Source organism: Carcharodon carcharias, chromosome 12, assembly GCF_017639515.1.
Source record: "Carcharodon carcharias isolate sCarCar2 chromosome 12, sCarCar2.pri, whole genome shotgun sequence".
Classification (NCBI taxonomy): domain Eukaryota; kingdom Metazoa; phylum Chordata; class Chondrichthyes; order Lamniformes; family Lamnidae; genus Carcharodon; species Carcharodon carcharias.
Window position 1 is genome coordinate 110,899,312 of NC_054478.1, and position 13,936 is coordinate 110,913,247.

General features: G+C 40.6%; 1 protein-coding gene across 9 annotated transcripts in view; it reads right to left on the minus strand.

The window, feature by feature from the left end:
- LOC121284866 (diacylglycerol kinase beta) overlaps nt 1-13,936 on the minus strand; it is a 695,944-nt gene that overhangs the window by 381,492 nt on the left and 300,516 nt on the right. The gene's annotated exons all lie outside the window — the stretch shown is intronic.

The window sequence follows — 13,936 nt, forward strand, 5'->3', positions numbered from 1 at the left end:
ATTCTACCAAAGGACTATTTATCATGAGAGCTTACAATCGTGCATAGTCATCTCATGATCTCCATTTCAGGGACAGAAATTTGTCATGTGTGATGATGTAAAATGGGCAATATTGGACTTGCTGCCCCTTATAAGCTGTGCCTAATATTCCATTCCAGTGACTACAATGGAAATGAATATCAAGTGTTGCATTTAATGAATGGCTGGCTTGATACCACCCATTTTTCAGCACTGTCTGAGATGGATTTCGACCCCTCACTGTTTTAAGAGTCTGCGTGGAAGTGTCCACTTTCTGACAGCATTTTTAAAAACCTCTGTCTAACTTTATAAAGTTTGTCATAAAGTTCCGAAAAGCTCTTGAGTGCATTCTCAGTCCAGATTTGCTGATGCTGGAAATGATGTCATGTAAAGCCCAGCAAATAGGCAATTGCACCTTTTGGCTCCAGGGTCAGTTGGAGTACTGGACCTACACTATCGCTAATGTACGAACATTGATGGGTTAGTATGATCCCGTGGAGAGTCTCAGGTTCATCTTTGCTCCACCCCACCCTGCATTCCATTTGTTCCACCAACGTGATAAGAAAGCACTTTGCACTAATTCACTGTGAATCAAAGATAAGGGCAGGATTTTGGGGTTTTCAGTTAGGACCCTGACTTTGTTGTTAAGTGGGGCTCCTGACCTTGAGCAGTCACCAGCAGTGTTTTTCCTGGAATTGGCCAATTAGTGGTCGGCGGATCTGCTCCCCATCGAATTAAGGACAGCAAGTAGGCTCTCAATCCTGGAGAGCTGAATTGGCCTTAACTAACCTTTATTTTACCTTAACTGGCTAGCTGCTGGCTGCAGGTGGGTAGTCCTTCCACCCCCAGGAAACTGGCCTGTGGGTGGGATGGTGCTGGCAAACTGGCACACCAACCAATGGTGTGAAATTATCAAAACAAAAACAGAATTACCTGGAAAAACTCAGCAGGTCTGGCAGCATCGGTGGAGAAGAAAAGATTTGACGTTTCGAGTCCTCATGACCCTTCGACAGAACTTGAGTTTGAGTCCAAGAAAGAGTTGAAATATAAGCTGGTTTAAGGTGTGTGTGTGGGGGGCGGAGAGATAGAGAGAGAGAGAGGTGGGGGTGTGGTTGTAGGGACAAACAAGCAGTGATAGAAGCAGATCATCAAAAGATGTCAACGACAATAGTACAATAGAACACATAGGTGTTAAAGTTAAAGTTGGTGATATTATCTAAACGAATGTGCTAATTAAGAATGGATGGTAGGGCACTCAAGGTATAGCTCTAGTGGGTTTTTTTTTATATATAATGGAAATAGGAGGGAAAAGGAAAATCTTTACAATTTATTGGAAAAAAAAAGGAAGGGGGAAACAGAAAGGGGGTGGGGATGGGGGAGGGAGCTCACGACCTAAAGTTGTTGAATTCAATATTCAGTCCGGAAGGCTGTAAAGTCCCTAGTCGGAAGATGAGGTGTTGTTCCTCCAGTTTACGTCGGGCTTCACTGGAACAATGCAGCAAGCCAAGGACAGACATGTGGGCAAGAGAGCAGGGTGGAGTGTTAAAATGGCAAGCGACAGGGAGGTTTGGGTCATTCTTGCGGACAGACCGCAGGTGTTCTGCAAAGCGGTCGCCCAGTTTACGTTTAGTCTCTCCAATGTAGAGGAGACCACATTGGGAGCAACGAATGCAGTAGACTAAGTTGGGGGAAATGCAAGTGAAATGCTGCTTCACTTGAAAGGAGTGTTTGGGTCCTTGGACGGTGAGGAGAGAGGAAGTGAAGGGGCAGGTGTTGCATCTTTTGCGTGGGCATGGGGTGGTGCCATAGGAGGGGGTTGAGGAGTAGGGGGTGATGGAGAAGTGGACCAGGGTGTCCCGGAGGGAGCGATCCCTACGGAATGCCGATAAGGGGGGTGAAGGGAAGATGTGTTTTTCTGCTTGCCTGCATCCCTTATTGTCCCCATATCAGAGAGCAAGAATAGTTTCAGATAATTCAGCCCGTAGTTTTAAATTTGTCTGCCATTTGCCCATTACTTCTTTATAAATTAGTAAAATGCTTTAAAACAAATTGGCTGCTTTAAATAAAAATATGAAGCTTAACATCTGCAACCATACAAAATTACAATATAATTTCTTGAATATTTTATACCTCTTTTCCCCAACCCTTGCTTTTTTTCTTAGCTATAACTACCATGCTTTCAGCTCAGCTTTTTCAAATATTGGGAAGGTCAAAATGATTATTTTTAGTCCCAGCCATTAAATCACTTGCCCTCTCTCTGGTCACTATCAGAGACTAAACTAAACTATTTGCAATATTGTTGCCCTTTTGACCCTGCATCGAGCTTATCCTCTCCATCACTAAGTCTGCCTATTTCCACCTTGGTAACATCCCTGATCTCCACCCCTGTCACAGCTCATCTGCAGCTCAAACTCTCATTCACTTGTTACCTCCATACTTGACTATTCCAATGCAGTCGTGGGTCAGCCTTCCATCTCACACATGCTGCAAACTTAAGCTTATCAAAAACCCTGCAGCCTGTATCCCAACTCATACCATGTCCCACTCACCTGTCACCCATGTGCTTGCTGACCTAAATTCTCTTCCTGTCTGACGGTACCAATTTTAACATTCTCATCCTTGTTTTCCAATCATCCAGCCCTACGATCATCCAGGATCTGTCTCTTACAATTCTGGCCTTTTACACATCCTGATTCTTATTGCTCCAACATTGGCGGTTGTGTTTTCAGTTGCCAAAGCTCTCTGGAATTTCCTCCTTGAAGCCCTCCACCTCTTTCTCTCCCAGGGCACTCTCTCAAACCTACCTCCTGATCAAGTTTTTGGTCACCTCTCCTTATATCTCCTTACGTGGCTCTTTGTCAAACTTTCCAAACGCTCCTGTGAAGCACCATGGGGTATTTTATTATGTTAAAGATGCTACATAAATTCAAATTGTTATTGTGGATATTATTTTTTTAAATGCATAATTCATCATGTAACTTTTCAATTGCCCTGAACAATGAATTATATTTATCCTGTGTAAATGAGCAGAGAGCATGCAATTATTACTTAAAGTAAACTAGGATAAACAATTACTTCATAGGATTATGTGCGTATGAGTAAGGTAAGATGAGTGGAAGGAAAGGAGATAAAGAGACAAAGAAAGAAGGGAGAAATGGAAACATCATCCTGAAGAGAAAGTCTGGATAAAATTAATAATGATGGAAACCATTCCAATGTTTGGTCTTCCAGGAAAGTCAAACTTTTTGAACTGCTCCCACATCCACCCAAAGAAGAAAAGACCCAGAACTTCATAGGGTTTTTAGTTTCTGCCATCCTTCAGGTGTCATATGAATTATTTTACTTCCAAATCAATATTCTAATAGTTTGATTAAAATACTTCTAGTTCCCATTAAACCAGCTTTAAATCCTTGACAACTGTAACTTGTGCAATAACCTGTTTTGTCTTTTTCCATAGCACAATAACCTCATGCTGAGAGCTGTGGTACTTTGTCAAACCAGATAAATGAGTCATCTTCATTTCCTTTCACTACACCAACTGTGCCTTTAATAAGGTCCTGCACATAAAGGTCAGGCAATATTTTGTGTTCAAATATATTTACAAGTAGAAATAGCAAATTTGTTTCAAAATCTTTTTTTAAAAAACACATTTGTACAGAGCCTTTCACAACCATTGGACATTCCAAAGTGCTTTACAGCCAATGAAATATTTTTTTGAAGTGTAGCAACTGTTATTGGATGTTACACAAAAGTCAAAAGGTAAAATCATTCCTGAATATTTACCTTAAAAATAGGTAATCTAAAATTAGAATCTAATGTGAAAATCACGAAAATGTAACAAGACATTGCATATGCCCTTATGTATTCTGGGTGGGCTGTGGACTGGAGGCAGTCAATTTTTTTACATACCCTTCCAGCCACATTTGTCCTGCCCTCCAGGTGGGGGTGTATTGTAGGGCAAATAAATTTCAGTCATACTTGAAATGGTAACTAATATGATACACCTGTCTAAACTGGTCCTATTATTAGTTCAAAAGCAAAACACTGAAGACGCTGGAAATCTGAAATGAAAACAAAAAATGCTGTGAAAACTCAGGCAGCATCTGTGGAGAGACTCAGAGTTTGTTTTAGGTTGATGACCTGTCATCAGAACTAGATATTAGTTTACACATCTTGGTTTGGATCAACACTTAATTCTGGTCATCAATGGCCACGTGGAAAACGTTGTTTTCATTGCTGCTATAAATACAGACCTAGCCGCAAGTTACAATTGGTTTAACATAAAAGTTGCAGCATAAGAAGTGCACAATCACAGGCAGCAAAATGTCCCACTGCCAGAACTTAGTTAACCATCCTTTGAAGTCAAGGTGCATTAAAATCAGGCAGGAGTAATAAATTCCAATAGAATCCTTGTGCATTCATTGGATATTGCTGATATTACAATGAACTGCTAAATTAATACTGGTTACTTGACATATCTGGAAAGCAGCATTTATTCAACCTACATGAGAAGTCAGTGATAAGCTTGAGGCACAGACAACACACAACAGCTGTGCTCCATCTCATGACTCCATGTGCATTCTGCAAACAAAGGATTGCAATTGCACAATGAACTCCAACTTGTCACACTATTAAACTGCATTGCCCAATAAAAAATATTAATAAAACCTATTTGAGTAAGATTAAAACACAAAAAATCAATGAGAATGTTCAGGAATCAAAATAAGACATATTAATGCTACTGGTTAAGTAATGTCTCGAATTTAAAATACTCATGCTCGTTTTCAAATACCTCCGTCTCTGTATTGTCCTCTATCTCCACAATCTTTAGAAATATCTGTGCTCATCTAATTCTGACTTGTTGAGCATTCCCAATTTTAATTGCTAAACCGCTGTGTCCATGCCTTTAGTTATTGAGGCTCTACACTCTAGAATTCCATCTCTAACCTTCTTCATCTCTCTACCTCTCTTTCCTCCTTTAAGTCACTCCTTAGAACCTTCCTTTCCACCAAGCTTTTGGTCATCTGCCCTAATATCTCAAGTGGCTCAATGGAAAAGTTTGCTTTATAATGCTCCTGTGAAGTGCCTCGGGACATTTTATTACGTTAAAGAAGCTACATAAATACAAGTTGTTGCTGTTGTTTAATTACTTTCTTTTCCCCCCAGTGTGCCATTACATATTCCTAACACAATAACTAACTACAACATATTTCCATATAGATCCTCAACAACCCTTAAAAAAAAAACAAGGATCCAGCAAAGTGCTCCAAATAAAATTCCTAGCAGCCAACCCTGCCTAAGTTATTCAATTCATTGAATATTTATTGCATTCCTACTAAGAAATCCCTATTGCACTAGTACACTCTGTTGTACTGGACACTCAAAGAGAAGGTGAGTTTATTTAAAAGTAAGTTTATATTTCTGGTTTGTTATTGGAAATGTGTACAAGCACCCCCTGTACAGCGAGGCACTGAACAAGACTTTGACTATTTTTTAGTTCTGACATGAATTAAATCCATTTCAGGTTTTCAAAAAAGGAAAATGTAAACTGTTCTACCTTTCCAACCCACCAATTACTAGCAAATGCATTTGTGATTGTCCAGAATTTGATAGCTCAGTGTCAAAACACAACCACCGGGGCTTTCAAACCAAACAGTACTACAGTCATAAAATCAAAATAAATTCAAGTCAGAGTAGTGTAAAAGGATTAACGGACTGTCCATGTAGTCAGGGGTACTGATCAGGTGATATTGTGGGGTAGAGTTATGTTCATAAGCTTGAAGGTGGGTGTTTGCACAGTAGATCAAGAATGAAGATGTAGCAGTGACATTTGAGACTGTGCAGTATCTCTTTCTCTACAAGATACAGCAGCTAATTAGATTCAGCCCTTTACACATATAGACCAGCATTCATATTCCCCCAGATTGATCATGCATTTTGCCAATTTAAACAAAGGCAGTGCCATATGCAGCCAACAGTAGGGAACCTAAATTACTTTTCATTTGGACTGCAGGGTTTGATTTACTTTGATTTAAATCAAAACAGTTTGAATTTAGATTGAATCCAGCACAGTGGGGTGGCCTTTTTTAATTTGGTCTCACCCCAAGGTGATTATATTTATACTGTATTTAAAAAAAGTCCATTGAAAACAAGGACACATTTTCACAATGCAAACAATTATTTTCACAAAGGTACCAGATAACTTAGATGTTAGAAAAATTGAGCCTGTTTCCTGCATTTTATTTTTGATGTTTTATTTTGTCATGGCCAAGTGAAAATGTGTACTTAAAATTTGTATTCAAAAAAGTTTCTGTCTACAAGTTGTCCAGGTGAGTCCATTGAATAACTACAACCTTGCAGCAATCATAGAATAGTACAACACGGAAGGAGGCCATTCAGCCCATTAAGTCCAAGTTGGCTCTCTGGGACAGCAATACTTAGTCCCACTATTCTGCCCTTTAATCGTTTTCTTCAAGTATTTATCCAATTCCTTCTTGAAGGTTACTATGGAATCTGTATCTATCACCCTATTTGACAGTGCATTTCAAGTTATAAGCATTCGTTGCATAACAGCATTCTTAGAATCACAGAATCATAGAATTGTTGCAGCACAGCAGGAGGCCATTTGGCCTGTCATGTCTGTGCTCGCTTTCTGAAGAAGCAATTCATCTACTGTCACTCCCCGCTTTGTTCCAGTAGCCCCGAACATTCTTCTTTTTCAGATAATAATCCAATTTCCTATTGAAAGCCATGACTAAACCTGCCTCCACCACTCTCTCAGGCAGTGCACTCCAGATCCAGTCACTGTGTGAAAAAGATTTCCCTCATATGAGGAACATTTGAGGACTCTGGGTCTATACTCGATGGACTTTAGAAGGATGAGGGGGGATCTGATTGAAACTTACAGAATACTGAAAGGCCTGGATAGAGTGGACGTGGGGAAGATGTTTCCATTATTAGGAGAGACTAGGACCTGAGGGCACAGCCTTAGAGTAAAGGGAAGACCTTTTAGAACAGAGATAAGGAGAAACTTCTTTAGCCAGAGAGTAGTGAATCTATGGAATTCATTGCCGCAGAAGGCTGCGGAGGCCAGGTCATTGAGTGTATTTAAGATAGAGATAGACAGGTTCTTGATTGGTAAGGGGATCAAAGGTTACGGGGAGAAGGCGGGAGAATGGGGTTGAGAAACTTATCAGCCATAATTGAATGGCGGAGCAGACTCGATGGGCTGAATGGCCTAATTTCTGCCCCTATGTCTTATGTTGCCATTGCTTCTTTTGCCTATTACCTTAAATCTATGCCCTCTGGTTTTGATCCTTCCACCAATGGGAATAGTTTCTCCCCATCTACTCTGTCCAGACCCCTCAGGATTTTGAGCACCTCTATCAAATCTCCTCTCAACCTTCTCTTCTCCAGGGAAAACAATCCCAACTTCTGCAATTTATCTACATGACTGAATTTCTTCATCCCTGGACCATACTCATGAATCTTTTCTCCACTCTCCCTAATGCCTTCACATCCTTCCTAAAGTATGATGTTCAGAACTGGATGCAACACTCCAGTTGAGGCCGAACCAGTGCTTTTACAAATTTAACATAACTTCCCTGCATTTGTACTCTATGCCCCTACTGATAAAGCCTGTATCAGCCTGTCCTGCCATCTTCAATGATTTATGCAAATGTGGATCAAGGTGCTCCTGCACCCCCTTTAGAGTTGTACCCTTTATTTTATGTTGCCTATGTTCTTTCTACCAAAATGAATCACTTCATTTTGCCACTGTCTGTCCATCCCACCTACCTAGATCCTTTTGAAGCTCCACACAATCCTCCTCACAGTTCACAATGCTTCCAAGTATTGTACCATTCACAAATTTTGAAATTGTGCCCTGTACTCAAGGTTTAGATCATTTATATATATCAGGAAGAGCAGGGGTCCTAGCACCAATCCCCATGGAACTCCACTATAAACCTTTTCCCCAGTCCATAAAGTATTCATTAGCCACTACATTCGGTTTCCCATCCTTCAGCTATTTTTTTACCCATGTTGCTACTGCCCCTTTTATTCCACAAGCTCTAACTTTTCTCAAGTCTGTTGTGTGGCACTCATTAATTAACTTTTAGAAGTCCATGTACACCACATCAACAGCATTACCCTCATCAACACTCTGTTCCCTCATCAAAAAACTCAAGCAAGTTAATTAAATACAATTTTCCCTTGACAAATCCATGCTGGCTTTCCTTAATTAACCTGCATTTGCCCAAGTGACTATTAGCTTCATCCTGAATTATCATTTTTAGTAGCTTCCTCACTAAACTGGACTGTAGTTGCTGGGCTCTTCTTTACACCCTTTTTGGAATCAGGATGTAGCATTTACAATTTTCCAGCCCTCTAGCACCAATCCTGAGTCTAAAGAAGATTGGCAAATTATGGCCTGCGCCTCCGCACTTTCCACACGCACTTCCCTCAGTATCCTTGGATGCATTTCAACCGCTTCTGTTGATTTATCAACTTTAAGTGCAGACAGCCTATCCAATACCACATCCTTATCAAATTTAAACTCTTCCAGTGACTGAATTACCTCTTCTTTCACTATGGCCTGGGTAGCATCATCTTCTTTGGTGAAGACAGATGTAAAGTATTCATTCAATCTTTCAGCCAGGCCCCCTGCCTCCATGTGTAATTTGTCTTTTTGGTCTCTAATCAACCCCATTCCTCCTTTCACCACCATTTTACTAACTGCATGCCTGTAGAAGACTTTTGCATACTCTTTTATGTTAGCTTACAGTCTCTTTCTTTGCTTCTCTTATTTGCTCTTTCCAATTCCCCTCTGAAATTTCTATATTCAGCCTGGTTCTCAATTGTATTACTTACCTAACATCTATCAGAAGCACACTTACTCATCTTCATTTTAATCTCGATCCCTTTTGTTATCCAGGAGCTCTGGATATGTTTGCTCTACTTTTCCCCTCTTTAGGAATAAACATTGACTGTGCCCAAACTATTTCTTCTTTAAAGACTTTTAAAAATTCTTTCACAGGATGTGGGCATTGCTGGCTAGGCTCGCATTTTTATTGCCCATCCCTAATTGTTCAGTTACAGTTTTGTCCATCAACCTCTTATTCCAATTTATCAGAATCAGATCCATTCTTACACCATTGAAGTTGGCTTTCCCCCAATTAATTATTCTTACTCTTAATCGTTACTTGTCCTTTTCCATAACCAACCTAAACTTTATGATACACTGTCCCGTAAATGTTCCCCTACTAACAATTGATCCACTTGGCCTACCTCTTTCCAAAGAACCGGGTCTAGCAATGCCTCTTTTCTCGCTGGACTGGAACTAACTGGCTGGATTTTCAGAGTTATGGAGACTCCAGGATCTCTAAAAATGGCTGCCAGGATCCAGATCCAGAAGTCCTGCTCCTATTTCCAACAGATTCTATTTTTGCCAGGGAAAGGGAGAGAAGGCCTGATTCACACGAGGTAAGCCCAAACTAGGCAAGGCCATTTGAACTCAAAACTGAGTTCAAACAAACCCCATTTTCATTTGCAGCAAGGGCCTTAACCCCTAGTGTGGGAGTTACGAATTTTTAGGATAGTTGTAAATGCTCTTAAAAGGTGAGTATGGTCTGCAAAACTGTCAAGCTCGGAAGTTATTTAAATCTCCAGCCCTTTTTTTCTTTAGAAGATAGGCTGCCTGTGTCAGAGAGAGTTGAAAAAAATCTGTTCTAGCAGTTGCAATAGCTGTTTGTTGATATTATGCCAAGGGCTATCATTATGTCATTATTAATGCTTGACTGCATTCCACAACCTATCACTATCTCAGCAGGGGATCCTAAGTATACATTTTGATTGATAGCTCAGAGGTTATTAAAGAGTTAGCTACCTTTGATGTGGGATTATGGATACAAGTCTGTTTATATGCAATAAGGAATAAGTACTTGAGGGGATTTAAATGCTCTTAATGGGCTTTCATGAATGGGATTTTGTTTTAATATAGTAAAGACTGTAATGCATATTTAGAACTTTATTTTATTTCATCTCAACATGGGTTCTGAGGTTGGTCCTTGGTGGGTCGCAGCATAGAGGGTGTAATGACAAAGGGTGGTGGATGGCAGGGGTTGTGAGTTGGTATTAAGTTGGCATGGGGTAGCTGGGGGAGATGGTGTGGTAGCAGTGTCAATAGATTCATAATCCAGAAGGTCAGGCTAATGCTCTGGGGTTCAAATTCCATCACAGCAGCTGGCAGAATTTAAATCTAATTAATAAAATTCTGGAATTGAAAGGTAGCATCAGTGATGGTGACCATGGCAACTATCATCGATTGTTGTTAAAACCCATCTCATTCACTAATGTCCTTTAGGAAAGGAAATCTGCTATCCTTATCTGGTCTGGACTACTTGGGACTCCAGATCCACAGCAATGTGGTTGACTTTTAACTGGCCTCTGAATTGGCCTACCAAGCCACTAAGTTCAAGCTCAATTAGGGATGGGCAACAAATACTGGCCTTGTCAGCATCGCTCACATTCCATGAGAGAATAAAGGAGGCTCATGTTTGTATTGTGCTTCTCTGAAAATAAAAAAACTTATAAAAGCATGTGAATATTTGCTACAATTCTGATGAACATATGCATTCAGGAGGAGTAGGCCACACTCAGCCCTTCCAGCCTGCTCCGCCATTCAATGAGATCATGGCTGATCCGAATGTAACTTCAACCCCACATTCCTGTCTACCTCCGATTGCCTTTCACCCCCTTGTTAATCAAGAATCTAACATGGGGACTGCGTCAATCTATGCCTCAAAACTATTCAAAGACACTCTTCCTCAAAAGGCAGCAGTAGCAGAGTTCCCAAGACACTCAACCCTCAGAGAAAAAGTTTCTCCTCATCTCTGTCCTAAATGGGCAACCCCTTATTTTTAAACAGTGGCCCCTAGTACTAAAATTTCCTACGAGGAAACATCCTGCCCACATCAACCCTGTTATATGTTTCAATTAAGTTGCCTCTTACTCTTATCTTGCACTTCATGCCTTTCTGGAACAGAACAGGTTTATCTTCTCAGGCCTATTTCTGAAAGGGGATTGTAAACTCGTTAACTTCTTAATCAGTGAATTAATTAAGGCCAGATTCAATAGCGAGGACCTTTAAAGAGTCTAATTTCTGACATTGTGCAGTTCAATGAGATAGGCGCAAGTTAATCTGACAACTTTTGAAAGAAACGACTGACAACATTAACCTCATAATATTTTAGACTTTGACTGCTCTAACTGTTGTTACTAAACTGCAGTTCACAGATGTGAGTGAGATCACCTGTTGCTGTTTCAGCGCGAGGGATAGCACTTATTTCAGTTCTAATAGGTCTCCTGTGGCACTGCCTGCAAAGAGAGCCTAGATTATAAATCAGGCAAAGATTTCAGTAAGTGAATTGAGCAGGTTGTGCCTAAACCCATTGGAGTTTAGAAAAATGAGAGGTGATCTTATTGAAACAGAAGATCCTGAGAGGACTTGCTAGGGTAGATAGTGGATACTCGTAGGGAAGATGAGGACCAGGGGACACAGTTTAAGAATAAGAGGTTTCCCATTTAAGACTGAGATGAGGAGAGCCTTATTCTCTCAGAGGGTCGTGACTATGTGGGATTCTCTTACCCAGGGGGCAGTGGAGGCTGGATCATTGAATCTATTCAAGGCTGAGTTAAACTGATGTTTGATAGACAAGGGAGCCAAAGGTTATGGGGGTAGACAGGAAAATGTAATTGAGACCATAACCAGATCAGCCATGATCTTATTGAATGGCAGAGCGGGCTCTAAGAGCTGAATGGCTTACTCCTGCTCCTAAGTCCTGAGTAAAATGCAAAACAAAAGCTGGTAAAAAGCCTAGACTCGGGTTATGAGGACCAATCAAAAATATTATAAAAGCCATGGCGGCCTTATTTCCTATTATATCAATATTAATGATACTTAAAAGGTTGGTAGTGAGGGGGAAAGGGATTTACAAGGGGAGATAGTAGAAAACTGACAGTGCTTCGAAATATTTTCTCTTTTTGTTTTAAACAGGATGTGACTGGTTTCTTATTTGTGCATTTAGGGGATTTTTTGAATGATAGTGAAACCATGTGTGTGTGTGTGTGTGTGTGTGTGTGTGTGTGTGTGTCTTTTGATCATGTGCTATTCACTGAAAGTAAAATATGAGCCAAATCTCACATATCTTGACTTAAAGACGCATTAGACTTATTTGTGTTCTTATCATACCAGATGCAAATTTTAATTATGTAGGCACAGAATTGAAAATAACACCTTACTTTCCATTATTTCTGCAGCATTGCATAATCCCCACTTAAGTGATTCCAAATCTATTTATGAATCCCTTCATGGATTTGTTCCGGAAATCTCCTCCAGGTGTACATCCCAATTTTACCCTGTTCTCATCTAGAATTGGATTACTGTGCATTTTCTCTCCTACCTTCCCATTAGCGTGAGCATTTATTTTATCTTAGCACTTTGGAATTCTCTTCAATATCTCTACCTTGCTACATCTTGTTGCATCTGAGACTAATATCTGGTTCATGGCCCATGTTAATAATTTAGAAATAATTTTTAGTTCTAGGGAAATACACAGAAAATGGGTTAAATGCAACTAAAGCAGCCTAAATGCAACTAAATGCAGTCCATTACACTTAAAAAGGTTGGGGACATGCTGATTTGAGGGGTTTACAGCCAAGGTAAGAGCCATAAAACAGCAGGCGGGCTTACTTAGCTGCAGATGTGATGTCGACACTGGCAAAAAGGTACAGTCCAGAGAGATATTTTTGGTTATGAAAGTTACAGCTAAATTACTTTAAAAGGATTCAGTCAACCCTAAAAGACTGCATCGTTATGCAGATGGGCAGAGCTTAAGAAGGTTTTCCAGTTTCAATTCATCTGAGTGTTCTGCAGCAGAGCAAGAGGCTGTACTGAAAGGTTGCTGCTGTTAGTAGGTTCCAGGAAATTAGGGTTCGACAAAGCTCCAGAAGCCACTGGAGCTGCTGTGGGTCACAGTTTGGACTGCAGTTCTCAGCTCACAGAGAAGCCTTGGGAGCTGTCTTTCAGCACCAGGCAGTTAGGGCCCAGAGAAGTCCTGGTGAGCTGAGGTGGTGGTGGAAGGTCACTAGTTATGTGCTAGAGAGGGTGAGGACTCAGAAGCAGCCCTAGGTGCTATTTACAGCTCAGTATAGCCAGGCGACTGGAGTTTGGTAAAACCCAAGGGCAGTGCCAGTTTAGTGAAGCTAGCAGTCTGAGAAAAAGTTGGAAGTGTGCCAGTAATTAGAGGGGGAGTGCAGCTTTATAAATTCTGTGGAACACAGACTCAGGAGAAGAGACTGAACTATCAGGAGTTGAGCAGTCATTGAGGTAGGCCAAGTTGGAGGGTCTTTCAAGGGAACTCAGAGGCTAGATCTTCCAACGTGAAGGGTTGAAAGCCTCGTGAAGGTGACAGAGTTTTATCGACATCGTGTGATTCACAATGGTCACTGACATCTGGGTGAGTTGCTGAGAAATCCGTGGAATCTGTCTTGGTCGCATCTGTCATTTAATGTGCAGTGTGGTGTATCTGACTACAGTTTGCCTTTTAATTCATATTTCTCTTATGTTAATTCCGAATGTTAGTGTATAGGATAGATATTCTAAGTGGTTTTACTTCTGACTTTGTAAAGTTTATTTTGTTTAAAACTGTGGAATCTTGAGGCTCTATTCTCCTAGTGGGAACTGGGATTTAAAAATTTGGGCGACACTATCCAGCTCTGCCCACCACTGGGATCAATGGACTTTTGGCTGGCCCACTGCATCCCCCATGGCGGTTCGGGAAAATACCAGCTTTTGTATAATTTAAACAAAAAGATACTGGTTCCTACTGGATCATAACACATTCTCAATGCCCCTCTC